Here is a 14,935-nt window from a genome sequence, read left to right as displayed (position 1 = left end):
TGGGCCAGACTCTACCCTGGGACCAGCTGGACCTGGGCCCTTGGGTGGTGAGAGGGGAGTGCCCTGCCGGGATGCATAGGATGGCTCATATAGAGGGCCGCTTCTCCAAGGTCAAGAAACATAACTAACCTACATAAAAATACAAATAGAAGTTTAAACAAAACGAGGCAGCAGAGGAATATGTTCCAGGCAAAGGCACAAGATAAAAGCCCAGAAGAAGAAAAAGGTAATGAAAAGATAGGCAATCTAAGAGAGAGTTCAGAGTAATGATCGTGAAGATGATCAGAGAACTTGGGAGGAGAACAGATGCACAGAGCCAAGTTTTTAGCAAAGAGTGAGAAAATATAAAGAACCACCAAACAGACTGAAGAATACTATTACTGGAATGAATAATACACTAGAAGTAACCAAGAATAGACTAAATGAGGCAGAAGAATGGATCAGTGAGCTAGAAGGCGGAGTAGTATAAATCACTACCACAGAACAGAAAACAGAAAAAAAGAATGAAAAGAAACAAGGACAGTTTAAGAGAACTCTGAGACAACATGAAGAGCACTAATATTCGCATTATAGGGGTCCCAGAAAGAGAAGGAAGGACCTGAAAAAGTATCTAAAGAGATAATAGCTGAAAACTTCCCTAACTTGGGAAAGGAAACAGTCATCCAAGTCCACATTAACAAACTGAAGAATAAAAACCATACAATCATCTCGCTAGATGCGGAAAAATTTCTGACAAAATTCAACATCCATTTACGGTTAAAAACAAACAAAAAACACCTCTTCAGAAAGCAGGCCTAGAGGGAGCATACCTCAACATACTAAAGGTCATGTATGACAAACCCACAGCTAACATCATACTCAACGGTGAAAACCTGAAAGCATTTCCTCTAAGATCAGGAACAAGACAATGATGCCCTCTCTTGCCATTTTTATCCAACATAGTTTCAGAAGTCCTAGCCACAGCAGTCAGAGAAGAAGAAAGGAAAGGATCCAAATTGGAAAAGAAGAAGTAAAACTGTCCGTATTTGCAGATGACATGATACTACATAGAAAATCCTGAGACAAGATACCACCAGAAAACTACTAGAGCTCATCAATGAATTCAGTAAAGTTGCAGGATACAATATTAATACACAGAAGTCTGTTTCAGTCTGTTTCATTTCTATACACTAACAATAAAATATCAGAAAGAGAAATTAAGAAAGCAATCCCATTTACCATTGCATCAAAAAGAATAAAGTAACCTAGGAGTAAACCTACCTAAGGAGGCAAAGGACCTGGCTCTGGAAACTGTAAGATACTGACGAAAGAAACTGAAGGTGACATAAACAGATGGAAAGATATACCATTTTCTCAGAGTGGAAGAATCAATACTGTTAAAATGGACATACTACCCAAGGCAATCTACAGATTCAATGCAATCCCAATCAAATAATCAATGGCCTTTTTCACAGAACTGGAACGAAAAAAATTAAAATTTGTATGGAAATACAAAAGATCTCAATTAGACAAAACAATCTTGAGAAAGAAGAATGGAGCTAGAGGAATCACACTCCCTGACTTCAGACTATACTGTAGCTATGTACTAATCAAAACAATGTGGTGCTGGCATAAAAACAGACAGGTCACCAGAACAGGACAGAAAGTCCAGAAGTAAACCCACGCACTTACAGGTCAACTAATCTACCACAAAGGAGGCAAGAATATACAACGGAGAAAAGACAGTCTCTTCAATAAGCAGTGCTGGAAAGACTGGACAGCTACATGTAAAAGAACAAAATTAGAACATTTTCTAACACCAAATACAAAACAAGCTCAAAATGCATTAAAGGCCTAAATGTAAGACTAGATACTATAAAACTCCTAAAGGAAAACATAGACAGAACACTCTTAGACATAAATCATAGCAATATTTTTTATGTATCAGCTCCTAAAGTAATGGAAATAAAAACAAAAATAAACAAATGGGACCTAATTAAACTCAAAAGCTTTTGTCCAGCAAAGGAAACAATAAACAAATTTAAGCAACCACCTACAGAATGGGAGAAAATATTTGCTAATGATGCAACTAACAAGAGACTAGTTTCCAAAATATACAAATAGCCCATACAGCTTAACAGCAAAAAGAACAAGCAACCCAACCAAAAAATGGGCAGAAGACCTAAACAAACATTTCTCTAATGAAGACATACAAACGGCCAATACACACATGAAAAATGCTCAATATTGCTAATTATCAGAGAAAGGCAAATCAAAACTACAATGAAGTGTCACCTCTCACTGGTTACAACAGTCATTATGAAGAAGCACACTACAAATAATAAATGCAAAGAGCGTTGTGGAGAGAAAGGAACCCTCTGACACTGTTAATGAGAATGTAACTTGGTGCAGCCACTACAGAGAAAAGTATGGAGGTTCCTTAAAAAACTAAAAATATACTTACCATGTGATCCAGCAATTCCACTCCTGGGCATTTATCAGTAGAAAATTCTAGTTTGACAAGACACATGCACCCCAGTGTTCTCAGCACTTTTACACTTTTACAATAGCCAAGACGTAAGCATCCTAAACGTCCATTAACAGATGAACGGATAAAGAAAACTGTGGTCCTGCCATAAAAAAAGAATGAAATAATGCCACTTGCAGCAACATGAATGGCCCTGGACATCATCATACTAAGTGAATACAGCGAAAGACAAATATATGATATCACTTATATGTGGAATCTAAAAACATGACACATATGAGCTTATTTATAAAACAGAGACTCACAGACAGAAAATTTATGGTTACCAGAGGGTAAAGAGGGGAGGAGGGACAAATTGGGATACATTAGGAGTTTGGGATTAGCTGATACAAACTACTATGGACAGAGTAGATAAACAGCAAGGTCCTACTGTATAGCACAGGGACCTATATTCAATAACTTGTAGTAGCCTGTAATGAAAAAGAATATGAAAAAGAATATATATATATATATATCACTATGCTGTACACCAGAAATTAATACAACACTGTAAATGGACTATACTTCAATTGAAAAAGAGACAGACCCATATTAAAAAAAAAAAAAAGTGTGCTTAATGGCAACAGGCACATGAGAAAATGCTCAATATCACTATCACCGAAGTGCAAATCAAAACTACAATGAAGTACCACCTTATACCATTCAGAATGGCCATCATTGAAAAGTCCATGAATAATAAATGCTAGAGAAGTTGTGGAGAAAAGGGAACCCTCCTACACTGTTGGTGGGAATGTAGTTTGGGGCAGCCATTATGGAATACAGTGTGGAGGCTCCTCAAAAAACTAAAAATTGACTTACCATGTGACCCAGCAATCCCACTTCTGGGCATATATCTGGAGGGAACTCTAATTCAAAAAGATAAATGCACCCCAATGTTCATAGCAGCACTGTATACAACAGCCAAGACATGGAAACAACCGAAAAGTCCATCGACAGACGACTGGATAAAGATGTGGTATATATATACGATGGAATATTATCCAGCCATAAAAAGAATAAAACAATGCCATTTGCAGCAGCATGGATGGATCTAGAGATTGTCATTCTAAGTGAACTAAGCCAGAAAGAGAAAGAAAAATACCATATGATATCATTCATATGTGGAATCTAAAAGAAAAAAGAAAAAAAGGACACTATGAACTCATCTACAAAACAGAAACAGACTCCCAGACATTAGTAAATAATCTTATGGTTATCGGAGAAAAGGGGTAGGAAGGGATAAATTTGGGAGTTTGAGATTTACGAATGTTGGCCACTATATAGAAAAATAATTTTTTTAAGTTTCTGCTGTATAGCACAAGGAACTAGTTTCAATATCTTGTAATAATCTTTAATGAAAACGAACATATGTTATGTATATGTGTTACGGAAATGACAGGCCAGCCAAGAAACAAGCACCACTTGGAGGGTTGGAGTACTCAGATTTATTATGCTGGCGGGCTCAGAGGGGCTTCTGCTCCGAAGCTCTGAGCACCTCTAAGCTGTGTGCGTGAGGCTTTATAGGGTTAATTACAAGCTTGGGGTTTTCAGCCAATAGGCATGGAACAGCTTTAGCAGCATCATTATCACAAAAGCAGAGGCAGGGAGGCAGCAAACCACCATTTCAAGGCCAGATATGTCTCTCTGAAAATCCAGCTGGCTAGCAAAAAACATGAGCAGGGAATCAGCAAACCGACACTTAGTAACTTAGGTTTAAGAGTTAGCCCAGCAGAACTCAGATCAGTAATCCGACACTTGTTACACTTAAGATATACGAGTAGGCCCAGCCCGGCTTTTTCTTCACATGTGCATGACTAGGACATTGTGTTGTACACCAGAAATTGACACATTGTAAATGATGGTACTTCAATTAAAAAAAAAAAAAGTGTGATCGATTGCATGTGCCTTCCTTAACCAAAATCACATGTACACTGAACTTCCCCCCCTTACCTCTTTGGAGCAGATACTCAAGAGCTATCTGAAATGCTGTCCCCTGGGTTATAGTCCTCACTTTGCCCCAATAAAATTTAACTTACAACTTTCATGTTGTGCAATTTTATTTCAGTTGACATTTCTAAGAGTTCACCCAAAAGCTCTTTTCTCATTTGCATTTCATTAACTTAGAAGAATTTCATCATACCAAGTTAATTTTTTTCTTTCTGCTGACAAACTCTGCAACAGAAACATTAACTTAGTGACTGTCAGTAAACCTAGGTACAAAATATACATGTCTGCACTGATCATACCAATAAACTTAAGCCAGCTCTAACGTTAGATATCAATTCAACACTGAATACTTTCCAGATCACATGAACCCAAAATTTGTTCTGCCTAGCTTCCTTTATACTTAGAAGTATTTGGGGTTTGTTTGTTTTGTGAGTTACACATTTTTTAATTGACATATAGAAGTATTTAATGTGTAAGCACTTAAATTTACAAGTTAATTTTTCATGTAGAGACAGAACCAGAGATCTGTTTTTCTGCTTGAGTTTAAAAAAACCTCTTTTTTTCCTTGAGAGCCCAGGTAGATCATCTACATCTCAAAGGCACAGGAAGAGAAATGCAAGTTCCTCCTCTAAATACTTCTTACAAAATCCAACCATTTTGGCTATTTTCAGAGATTTTTTTTTTTCTAGTTCCCAAATATCCACTTCAGTTAAAAGAAATCATTTGCTCACCTTGACATGTTTCATTTTCAGCAAAACCAAGAAGAAAGAACAGGATTTGGACTCAGGTACCAAGACACTAACACACACACACACACCGCCAAGGTAAAAGCTGAAGCAACTGCAAGAGGCCCACTTTGATATAATAGCAGAGCCATTAGGGGCCATTGTTCAGATCGCAGGGAGTACTGAGCCCAGGTGGTGTTACAATAAAAAATACCATTTTCTTTCATTTGTGGGAGCATAGCTAAAGATCTCCCAGTTTTGCAAAATATACCCTTGGGGGACTATAAGATGTAACGGAGCTCCAATCATCCATACTCAATTATTCATAGCCTATGTTATCAAACATCAAGCAAAAACAATTCAGCATGGTCTCTCAGGGTCACAGTTCCCTAGCCCCCAAAAGAGGGATTCCCAACCAATGCCCCATCAGAGATAAAGCTGAATGAATGACCAAGACTAGAAATGGAAAAGCCCAACCAAATCTCTGCCACAGGTGAAGTTAACCCAATAGGGAACGATGCCCTGATGTCATCACACATGAGCCCCATTACTCACCAAAGATGTCTCAACCAGCCAATGCAAGTATTGATACACACACACAAACAACAAACATGGTCCCACAAATAAAAGATCAAACAAGGTGTAGGCTAAAAATTCCACTTCCATTCCCAGATGGAGGCTTCCAGAATGGCCCAGCTTCCAAAAGAGAATGGACCCAGAGTGACTCCCAGTTAGCCCAGAATGGCTCACTTCCCAGGTGGAGCGGGTAGAATTTTCCCATCCTGCGCAAGCTGAGTGGCTCACCCTCCGACAATATACACACAAACACATACAACAAATAAGCTACTGTCACAAAGACAATCAGAGGAGGTGTAGTCTAAAAATCCCACTTCCATTCCCAGAAGGAGGCCTCCAAACAGATGAGCCCAGCTCTTGAAAGATAACTGACCAGAGTGGCTCACAATGAGCCCAGAGCTAGCAGCTTATTTCCTGCAAAGGAAGGAGCCCAGATGGAGTGAAGAGAATTTCCAGCTTGCAAGAGCTGGAGCAACTCACCCTCAAGCGACACCGAAAGCGGAAAGTAGCTCCAAACATTTCTAGGCTCCAAAGAGCCTTGCACTGTGAGGGGGCCAGCGCCTGTTGGGGAGAGCCCCTCCCAGTTCCCTGGAGCCAGACAAGCTCCAGCAGCTCCTGGGGACCCAGGGAAGGGGCTGTCTCTGGCTGGGGTGGACCTGCCACGGGAACAGACTCCTAGGCTGGCTTTGCAAAAATTGTTACTGAATTTGTGTGCCCAACATAGAGTGAAGCCAAAAATACTGAAACATGGGAGCTTGGAGCAAAGAGGCTTGCTGCTGGGCTGAGCAAGGAGAATGAGTGGCTCACGCCCAAAACCCCTGAACTCCCTGGAGGGTTTCAGCTGAGCATCTTTAAAGATCAGCTAAGGGAGGAGCGATGCAGGGTGTGTGATCAGCTGTGCACAATTCTCCAACTGGTTGATGGTGAGCAATCCTTAGGCACCAAAAGGTCTGGGGCCTACGTGCTCATGATTATCAAGTAGTTAATTTCTTCCATTTGGTGGTGGTTTTTAGCATCTGAAAAACTCAGGAAATATGAGATACTATTATCTGGGTACTTGAGAGAGGAGGTACAGCAGAGGATATGCGGGTGGGGTCTATCAGGTAAGGCCCTATAGGGTCCTGCTCACTTACAATTCCCCCCTTTTCAAAACCAAAATGAAATTTTTGGTTTCCCAATGCATATAAGTTATGTTTCCACTATATTGAAGTATACAGTAGCATTATGTCTAAAAAAACCAAAGTTTATACCTTAATTTAAAAATACTTCATTGCTTTAAAATGCTAACCATAATCTGAGTCTTCAGCAAGGTGCACTTTTTTTTTTTTGCTGGTGGAGGGGCTTGCCACCATGTTGATGGCTACTGACTGATCATGATGGTGGTTGCTGAACGTTGGGGTAGCTGTGGCAATTTCTTAAAATAAGACAACAATGAAATTTGCCTGATCAATTGACTTCCTTTCATGAACAATTTCTCTGTAGCATGCAACGCTGGTTGATAGCATTTTATGCACGGTAGAACATCTTTCAAAATTGGAGTCAATCTTGTCAAACCCTTTTGCTGCTTTATCAACTAAGTGTATTGAATATTCTAAATCCTTTTTTGTCATCTCAGCAATCTTCACAGCATCTTCACCAGGAGTAGATTCTTTACTCGTTTCATCCTTTAGAAGCAACTCCTCATCCATTCAAGTTTTATCATGAGGTTGCAGCAATTCAGTCACATCTTCAGGCTCCTCTTCTAATTCTAGTTCTCTTGCTATTTCCACCACTTCCTCCACTGAAGTCTTAAAACCCTCAAAGTCATCTGTGAGGATTGGAATCAACTTCTTCCAATCAAAATCCTGTTAATGTAGATATTTTTGACCTCTTCCCATGCATCACAAATTTCCTTACTGGCATCTAGAATGGTGAATCCTTTCCAGGAGGTTTTCAATTGTCTTTGCCCAGATAGATCAGAGGAATCACTATCTACTGCAGGTAAAGCCTTCCAAAATGTATTTCTTAAATAATAAGACTTGAGAGTCAAAATTACTCCTTGATTCATGGACTACACAATGGATGTTGTGTTAGCAGGTGTATTGCAAGCGCTCAAGGCCTGGCAGGTTCACTCGGGGTTTGGGCAGACCGAAGAACACTCTCGGAGCCATAGGTATCTCTGACATGCCTTTATTTCAGAGGAGTACACAGGCTTCAGTGGTGGCAGTGGCGCAGTGAAAAATCCCGTCTGCCTTATACATCAAAGCAAACAAAGCTGGCATCTAGCCAACTATTACCTAGGAGCTAACCAGGGTGCCTGCGGAGTGCAAATCATGCTTATATAACACTACATGGGTACTGTGCACGCGGGATAATACATCTAAGTCACTGGGCACCAGATGTCCGGCAAGAGAGCCTAAGTGACTCCATTTTCCCTACAGCAGGCAAGAACACAACATAAATCTCCTTATACATCTCCATCAGTGCTCTTGGGTGACCAGGTATATTGTCACTGAGCAGTAGTATCTCGAAAGGAATCTTTTTTCTGAAGAGATCTCAACAGTGGGCTTAAAATACTCAGTAAACCATGTGATAAACATATGTGGGGAAAAAAAAGAACATAAATACAAAACAGAAACAGACTCAGACATAGAATACAAACTTGTGGTTGCCAAGGGGGAGGGGAGTGGGAAGGGATAGACTGGGAGTTCAAAATTTGTAGATACTGACAGGCATATGTAGAATAGATAAACAAGATTATAGTGTATAGCACAGGGAAATATATACAAGATCTTGTGGTAGCTCACAGAGAAAAAAAATGTGACAGTCTATGTATGTTCATGTATAACTGAAAAACTGTGCTCTACACTGGAATTTGACACAACATTGTAAAATGACTATAACTCAATTAAAAATGTTTTAAAAAATAAATAAACATATGTGCTGTCATCCAAACTTTGTCATTCCATCTATAGAGCACAGAGGAGTTTTAGTATAATTTTTAAGGCTCCTGGGTCTTTCAGAATGGTAAATGAGCATTGGCTTCAACTTCAAGTCACCAGCTGCATTAGTTCCCAGCAAGAGTCAGCCTGTCCTTTGCAACTTTGAAGCCAGGCATTAACTTCTCTCTAGCTAGGAAAATCTTAGATGGCATCTTCTTCCAATAGAAGGTTGTTTTGTCTACAATGAAGATCTGTTGTTTAGTCTAACCCCTTTCATTAATTATCTTAGCTAGATTCTGGGTGACTTGCCGCAGCTACCACATCAGCACTTGCTGCTTCACCTTGCACTTTGATGTTACAAAGATGGCTTCTTTCCTTAAACTTCATGAGCCAACCTCTGCTGGCTTCAAACATCTCTTCTGCAGCTTCCTCACCTCACAGCCCTCAAAGAGAGTTAGGGTCTTGCTCTGGGATCAGGCTTTGGCTTAAGGGAATGTTATGATTGGCTTGATCTTCCATCCAGACCATTGAAACTTTCCCCATATGGGCAATAAGGCTGTTTTATTTTCTTACCATTGTGTGTTTGCTGGAGTAGCACTTTTAATTTCCTTCAAGAACTTTTCCTTTGCATTCACTACTTGGCTATTTGCAAAAGGCTTGGCTTTCAGCCTATTATGGCTTTCAACATGCCTACCTCACTCAGCTCATCATTTCTAGCTTTTGATATAAAGTGAGAGGACATGCGACTCTTCCTTTCACTTGAACCTTGTACGGTTATGAGTTGGACTAATTTCAATACTGTTGTGTCTCAGGGAATAGGGAGGCCCAAGGAGAGGGAAAGAGACAAGGGAACAGCTGGTGGGTGGAGCCGTCAGAACACACACATCTATTAAGTTTGCCATCTTATATGGGCGTGGTTCGTGGCACCCCCAAAACAATTACAATAGTAACAGCAAAGACCACTGATCACAGACAACCATAACAAATATAATAATCATGAAAAAGTTTGCAAAAATTAGCAAAATGTGACACAGAGACACAAAGTGAGCAAATAGTACCAGAAGATGCTCCAAGTAGGGTTGTCACAAACTCAATTTTTAAAAAATGCAATAAAGTGCAGCACAATAACATGAGGTATGCCTGTATTACTAAATAAAATTCAAAGGCTTCTTAAGGATAGACATTGCAAATAATTCTCAAACAGAGGAACAAACACAAATACAGTTGACCCTTCAATGAGGCGGGTACAGCAGCCCACTCCATTGTCAAAAATCTGGGTATAATTTATACTTGGCCTTCCATTACTCTGTCCCTCCATATTCAAGGTTCCATACAACCTTCATTCATGTAGTACAGGAGTATTTACTATTGAAAAATACCTGCATATAAATGCGCCCATGCAGTTCAAATCCATGTCATTCAAGGGTCAGCTATATATACTCTTCACCTAAGTTTGTGACAGTGTCTTAAGCTATGGGAACACATCTAGACCTGGGGCAAACTTCAAGTAAGTTCAGCAAATCAGTATCTGTATTATTTCCTGTCTACATTTCATTTCTGATGTGCTTATTTGGCAACTGGAACTTTCTGAGGAGTAGGTATTTGCTAAAAGGACAAATCTACACCCAAGCTGTCTCTTAATTCACAAAATTTGAAGTTATCACTGAAGCAATTAGATTCACAATGAGCACATACATAACTCTCCAAGCTACTCAAGATAAGGAAACTCACCTGTCTCACTTAGTCAAATTCTATGCAGTGGACACTCTGTATCCTTGGGTTCTGCACCCATGGGTTTAACCAACCGCAAATCAAAAATATTTGAAGAACAACGTTTTTTTCCAGAAAGTTTCAAAAAGCAAAACTTGAAATCTGGCATGGATCAGCAACCCTTTACATAGCATGTACGTTGTAATTGGTGCTATAATCAACCTAGAGGTGGCTTAAAGTTTATCAGAGATCCTGCATAGGTTACACGCAAATACTACGCCATTTGGGCATAAGGGACTTGATTTCAGTATACACCTGGAACAAATCCCCTAAGATTCTGAGGGACAACTGTAGTCATTTCTTAACATTTTCCTAGCCCCTAACTAACTCTACTAGCTTTCCCAGTTTCCATTACTGAAACTTCTAAAGCCAGATCTGTTTAAGGTAACATCAATTTTGAGTGTTACCAGAAGTTTAAGCGTAGAAAAATTATCCAGAAAATACAGGAGATAGGGCTGAGGCTGGTTATTTCTGAAATCCTAAATGAAATCCTTTTTTTTTAATTGAAGTATAGTTGATTTATAATGTTTCAGGTGGAGAGTAAAGTGATTCAGTTATATAAATATGTATATTCTTTTTCAAATTCTTTTCCATTATAGGTTATTACAAAATATTGAATACAGTTCCATGTGCTATAAGTAGGTCCTTGGTGTGTATCTACCTAATGAAATCTTAATATCAGAATTTACAGATTTATAATAGATTTACTGGTTTCCAGTCTTACCAATGCTACTCCTCTCTTATTTCAAAAAATAATTACAGAAAGAAATAATAAGGCATTTCTAAAAATACTGAAAGCTAAATGTCTAAGAGCAGAATAATAACTTTACATCTCATGTGGGCCCATGGCTAGATTTTAAAAATTATAATAAATAAAAATTATATTTAATAAATTTAAAATAATTTTGATATGCATAGTGTTGTACAATATTTATCTGGTTTCATATGGTTAAACAGGAAAATAACTAAATTATTTTACAAAATAATTTATTTCAGGTAATTTTGCAGCTTGCTTGAAAGATACTTTTCCTCCCAATTTTTATTTTGAAAAGTTAAATATCTAAAGAAAAGTTGTAAAAATAAAACAATGTATACCCTATATTTAGATTCCCTAATTGGTAATATTTTGCCATATTTGCTATCTCTTTTTCTCTGTTTTACATTTTCTGAGTCATTTGGTGATTAGTTGCAGACATGATGACTAATTCACCTCTAAATATGTTAGTATCTCCTAAGATCAAAGAACAATCTTCCCCTGTATCTGCAATTTAATTAACATAATGAGAAAAAGTAATGTCAATACTACTATCTCAGTTAATTTCAAGAAAGTTCCCCTAATTGTCCCAGTTCTGTTCTTTAGAGTTGTTTTTAAATCCCCTTTGCAATTAAAGATTCCCACGTTACATTTAATTGTCACATCTCTAGTCTCCTTTAATCTGATACCATTCCCAGCCTTTTGTGTTTCTTCACAACACTGACAGTTTTTGAGAGCTCAGGTCAGCTATTTTGCAGAATGTTCCTCAATCTGGATTTGTCTGTTTCCTTATGATTAGATTCAAGTCAGACATTTTTTTTTTCTTTTTGGTGAAATCCTACATAGGTGAGGTTGTGTCCTTCTCAATGCGTCAAGAGGGTGCATGAGATCAGCCTGTCCCATTACTGGTGATGTTAAGCTTGGTCATTTGGTTAAGGTAGTACCCACAAGATCGCTCTAGTGTAAGGATACCTTTTCCTCTTCGTGATAATTTGCGACTGCGTAAACATCTTTATATAGAGTTACATGTTTTTATATATGTAAATCTTTTACCCAATAGTTTTCAAATCTATTCATTTTTGTGACATTTTAAATTAGAGAAAATTTAGTAAATTTGGAAGAACTTGCTGCCAGGGATCTGTAGGGTATTGGGTGGGTATCTTAACTTTTCTTAATAAATATTTGGGGAGGGGCAAATTGAATAGAACCTGCCTTTTCACCCTTATCAATAGTTCTACAAACCACGAGTTTTCTCTGCATTTGGACTATTAGTAAGTTTTAACAGAAAAAAAAAAAAACATAACTTTTAAAGATCTATTTCCTCCACCGCTGTATCACCCTTAGGCATAATTCACTGTGCATGTTTTCTGATTTTTAAATTTTCCTCATTACAACACACACAGTTGACTGGCTTGAGTTCATTGAGTGTCAGCTTGAGACAACATGTGTTGATTCTGGCTCACCCTAATGAATTCCATTTTGGTTTCAATTTTATTATGAGTTACTAGCTTTCAAACATAAATCAAGTTCTAATGCTGCAAGGTAACCATTATAGGTAATAACTTAACTCCTGTGCATCTAGAATGATACTAGCTCTGTACCATCCTTGGGAGAATTATGAGAAACTAGCCACTCCATTTTCTGTAGGAGTTCTGGTTGAGAAAGGCCGAGTATCTAGTAATGACACATTGCTTCACTTCTCCACCTACCTGAAACCACACTTTACTTCACACCCAGAGACTCTTCTCTTGCCAAAAAAAAGCAAATAAACCTTCTAAACCTAACCCACCATATACACATATTAACCTTACCAAGGTTTCAACTACTTTGTTTCTCCCACCAGGAAAGATTGACTTAACATTCACTTCCTTCCCTGTTTTCTATAACATACATCTTAGCTAGTGATACTTGTCTCTTTTTCTATCCCGACTTGTATATTCCACATGCCTTGAGCCCTAGACACACACCATGGGCCTTGGGCTGCTGGGAATCAAGGGCTGAAATTTCTAATTCAGCAATTTTCTAGATTTGAGGCCTTAGCAGATTCTTTGGTTTCTTTTGAGTCCAAGCTTCCTCATTTAAAAATGAGAAAGGAAAAACCCAGAACTGTTTCACAGGGTTGCAGAATGTCCCTCAATTTGGATTCGTCTGATGCTATATGAATTGTATGTTATTCTGTTTTATATAACAATTATATTGCCTGAGTAGATGAATTTTAAACAGAGTATGACGTGCCTGGCACAATGTTGGGCACACAGTGCCGCAAAATGCTTCTATTTTACTATCATTCTCTGCTCATCATCCAGAAGATGCAGGTGAAAAAAAAAAACCGTCAGGGATGTAGGGAGATTTGATCTATTCAAAGTTCAAATGCCACTGACTATATACACTTGTGAAAAAGGAGTATACCTATTTTTTAAGTTAATAGTCTCAGAACTTATGTACTGAATTGATAAATGTCAATCTCCTGGATTAGCTCAAATCAAAGCAACAGGAAAAAGGAATAAATCAGTCAAATACAACAGATGGTGAGAAAAAGGAAACAATGGATAGCTGGGAGGTGGAGGGTGGGAAGGGAAATGAAGAAATTTTCTGTAATGATCGACATGTTCTAATTACATTTTGAAAGCTGAGTGTATGGGTTACAAGAGTGTATGCATTTGTGAAACTCCATCCAATTATTTGTACATTTGACTACCTGGAAGTTTTGCCTTAAAAGAACTGTAAACATGCTGACCCCTAATGTGAGCCAAAATATTCCTGAGGGTAAACTGAACCAAGGTCTGCATAGTAAAAATAAGATGGCTTGATGGAAGAACAGATGTATGGATGTCATTCAGCAAGTAAAACAAACTGTTGACAACTGTAGAATACAGGTGTTGAATATATAGGTGTTCACTGTATATAAATCTTTCCACTTTTCTGTATGTTCGAAATTTTTCATAATAAAAACATTGGATCAAAAACCAAACAAATACAATGTGAGAGGGCCACGAAAGCGTTTGGAAAGCAGGATTCCAGAGCAGGCATTTCCTGGCGGCTCCAAAAAACCTCAGTGCCTCCCACCACCCCCTCCCACACACAAGTAAACCAAGCCCCAGGCAGCCTGGCTGGCCTCCGAGCCCTGGCGCTGCGGATCTACCGCATCTCCGCTCGCCCGGGTCGCCTCCTGCTCGCCCGGTCTCAGTCCTTCCTCAGCACACACTCCATCACCTGGTTCCCAGAACTCAGATTGCGCAGTGGTCAAGTCATCATCGACCAGGGCTCACAGTTACAGCGGCAGAGGCCTCCCGAACTTCCCTCATTTCTAGCCTAACCAGCTGCCTCGTATCTCCCCGCCCCGGGTTCCCTGGCCCCACTCCGCCGGACACACGTTTTCATAATCCTCTCAGGCTCCGGGCCAGCGGCACCGCTAGCAATGGGGCCCAATCATATAAGGAAAATACTGTGGCTTCATCCAGGGGCTGCATCGGGAACCCCAGAGGCATCCCTGCTCTAGGACACTCACCAAAGACCTCGCAGGCCAACCTTCCCCCCCCCACCCCCACCCCCGGCCACCCCACCGGGCCTGGTACCCTCGCAGACCAAGCCGCCTAGGCCTCTGCCCCTGGTCTGCGCAGCCGACTGCGAGAGCGGCTCAGCCAATCTCCTTGCGCCGTCTTCCTCGCTCCGCCCACTAGACTTCCGGCCCCGCCCCGCCGCGCCGGGCTGCTCCCTACGCCGCTCAAACCCGTTC

At 39.6% G+C, this 14,935-nt stretch overlaps 1 long non-coding RNA gene and 2 other non-coding genes across 4 annotated transcripts in view; all 3 read right to left on the bottom strand.

Moving 5' to 3' along the window:
* LOC106728812 overlaps nucleotides 1-14,935 on the bottom strand; it is a 146,115-nt gene that overhangs the window by 25,942 nt on the left and 105,238 nt on the right. The window lies entirely within an intron of this gene.
* LOC116660691 lies at nucleotides 14,378-14,460 on the bottom strand. The gene has a single exon (XR_004316307.1).
* LOC116660693 lies at nucleotides 14,538-14,683 on the bottom strand. The gene has a single exon (XR_004316308.1).

The sequence above is a fragment of the Camelus ferus genome, chromosome 30, assembly GCF_009834535.1.
Source record: "Camelus ferus isolate YT-003-E chromosome 30, BCGSAC_Cfer_1.0, whole genome shotgun sequence".
NCBI classification, from domain to species: Eukaryota; Metazoa; Chordata; class Mammalia; order Artiodactyla; family Camelidae; genus Camelus; species Camelus ferus.
This window is presented reverse-complemented; position numbering and strand designations above follow the sequence as displayed.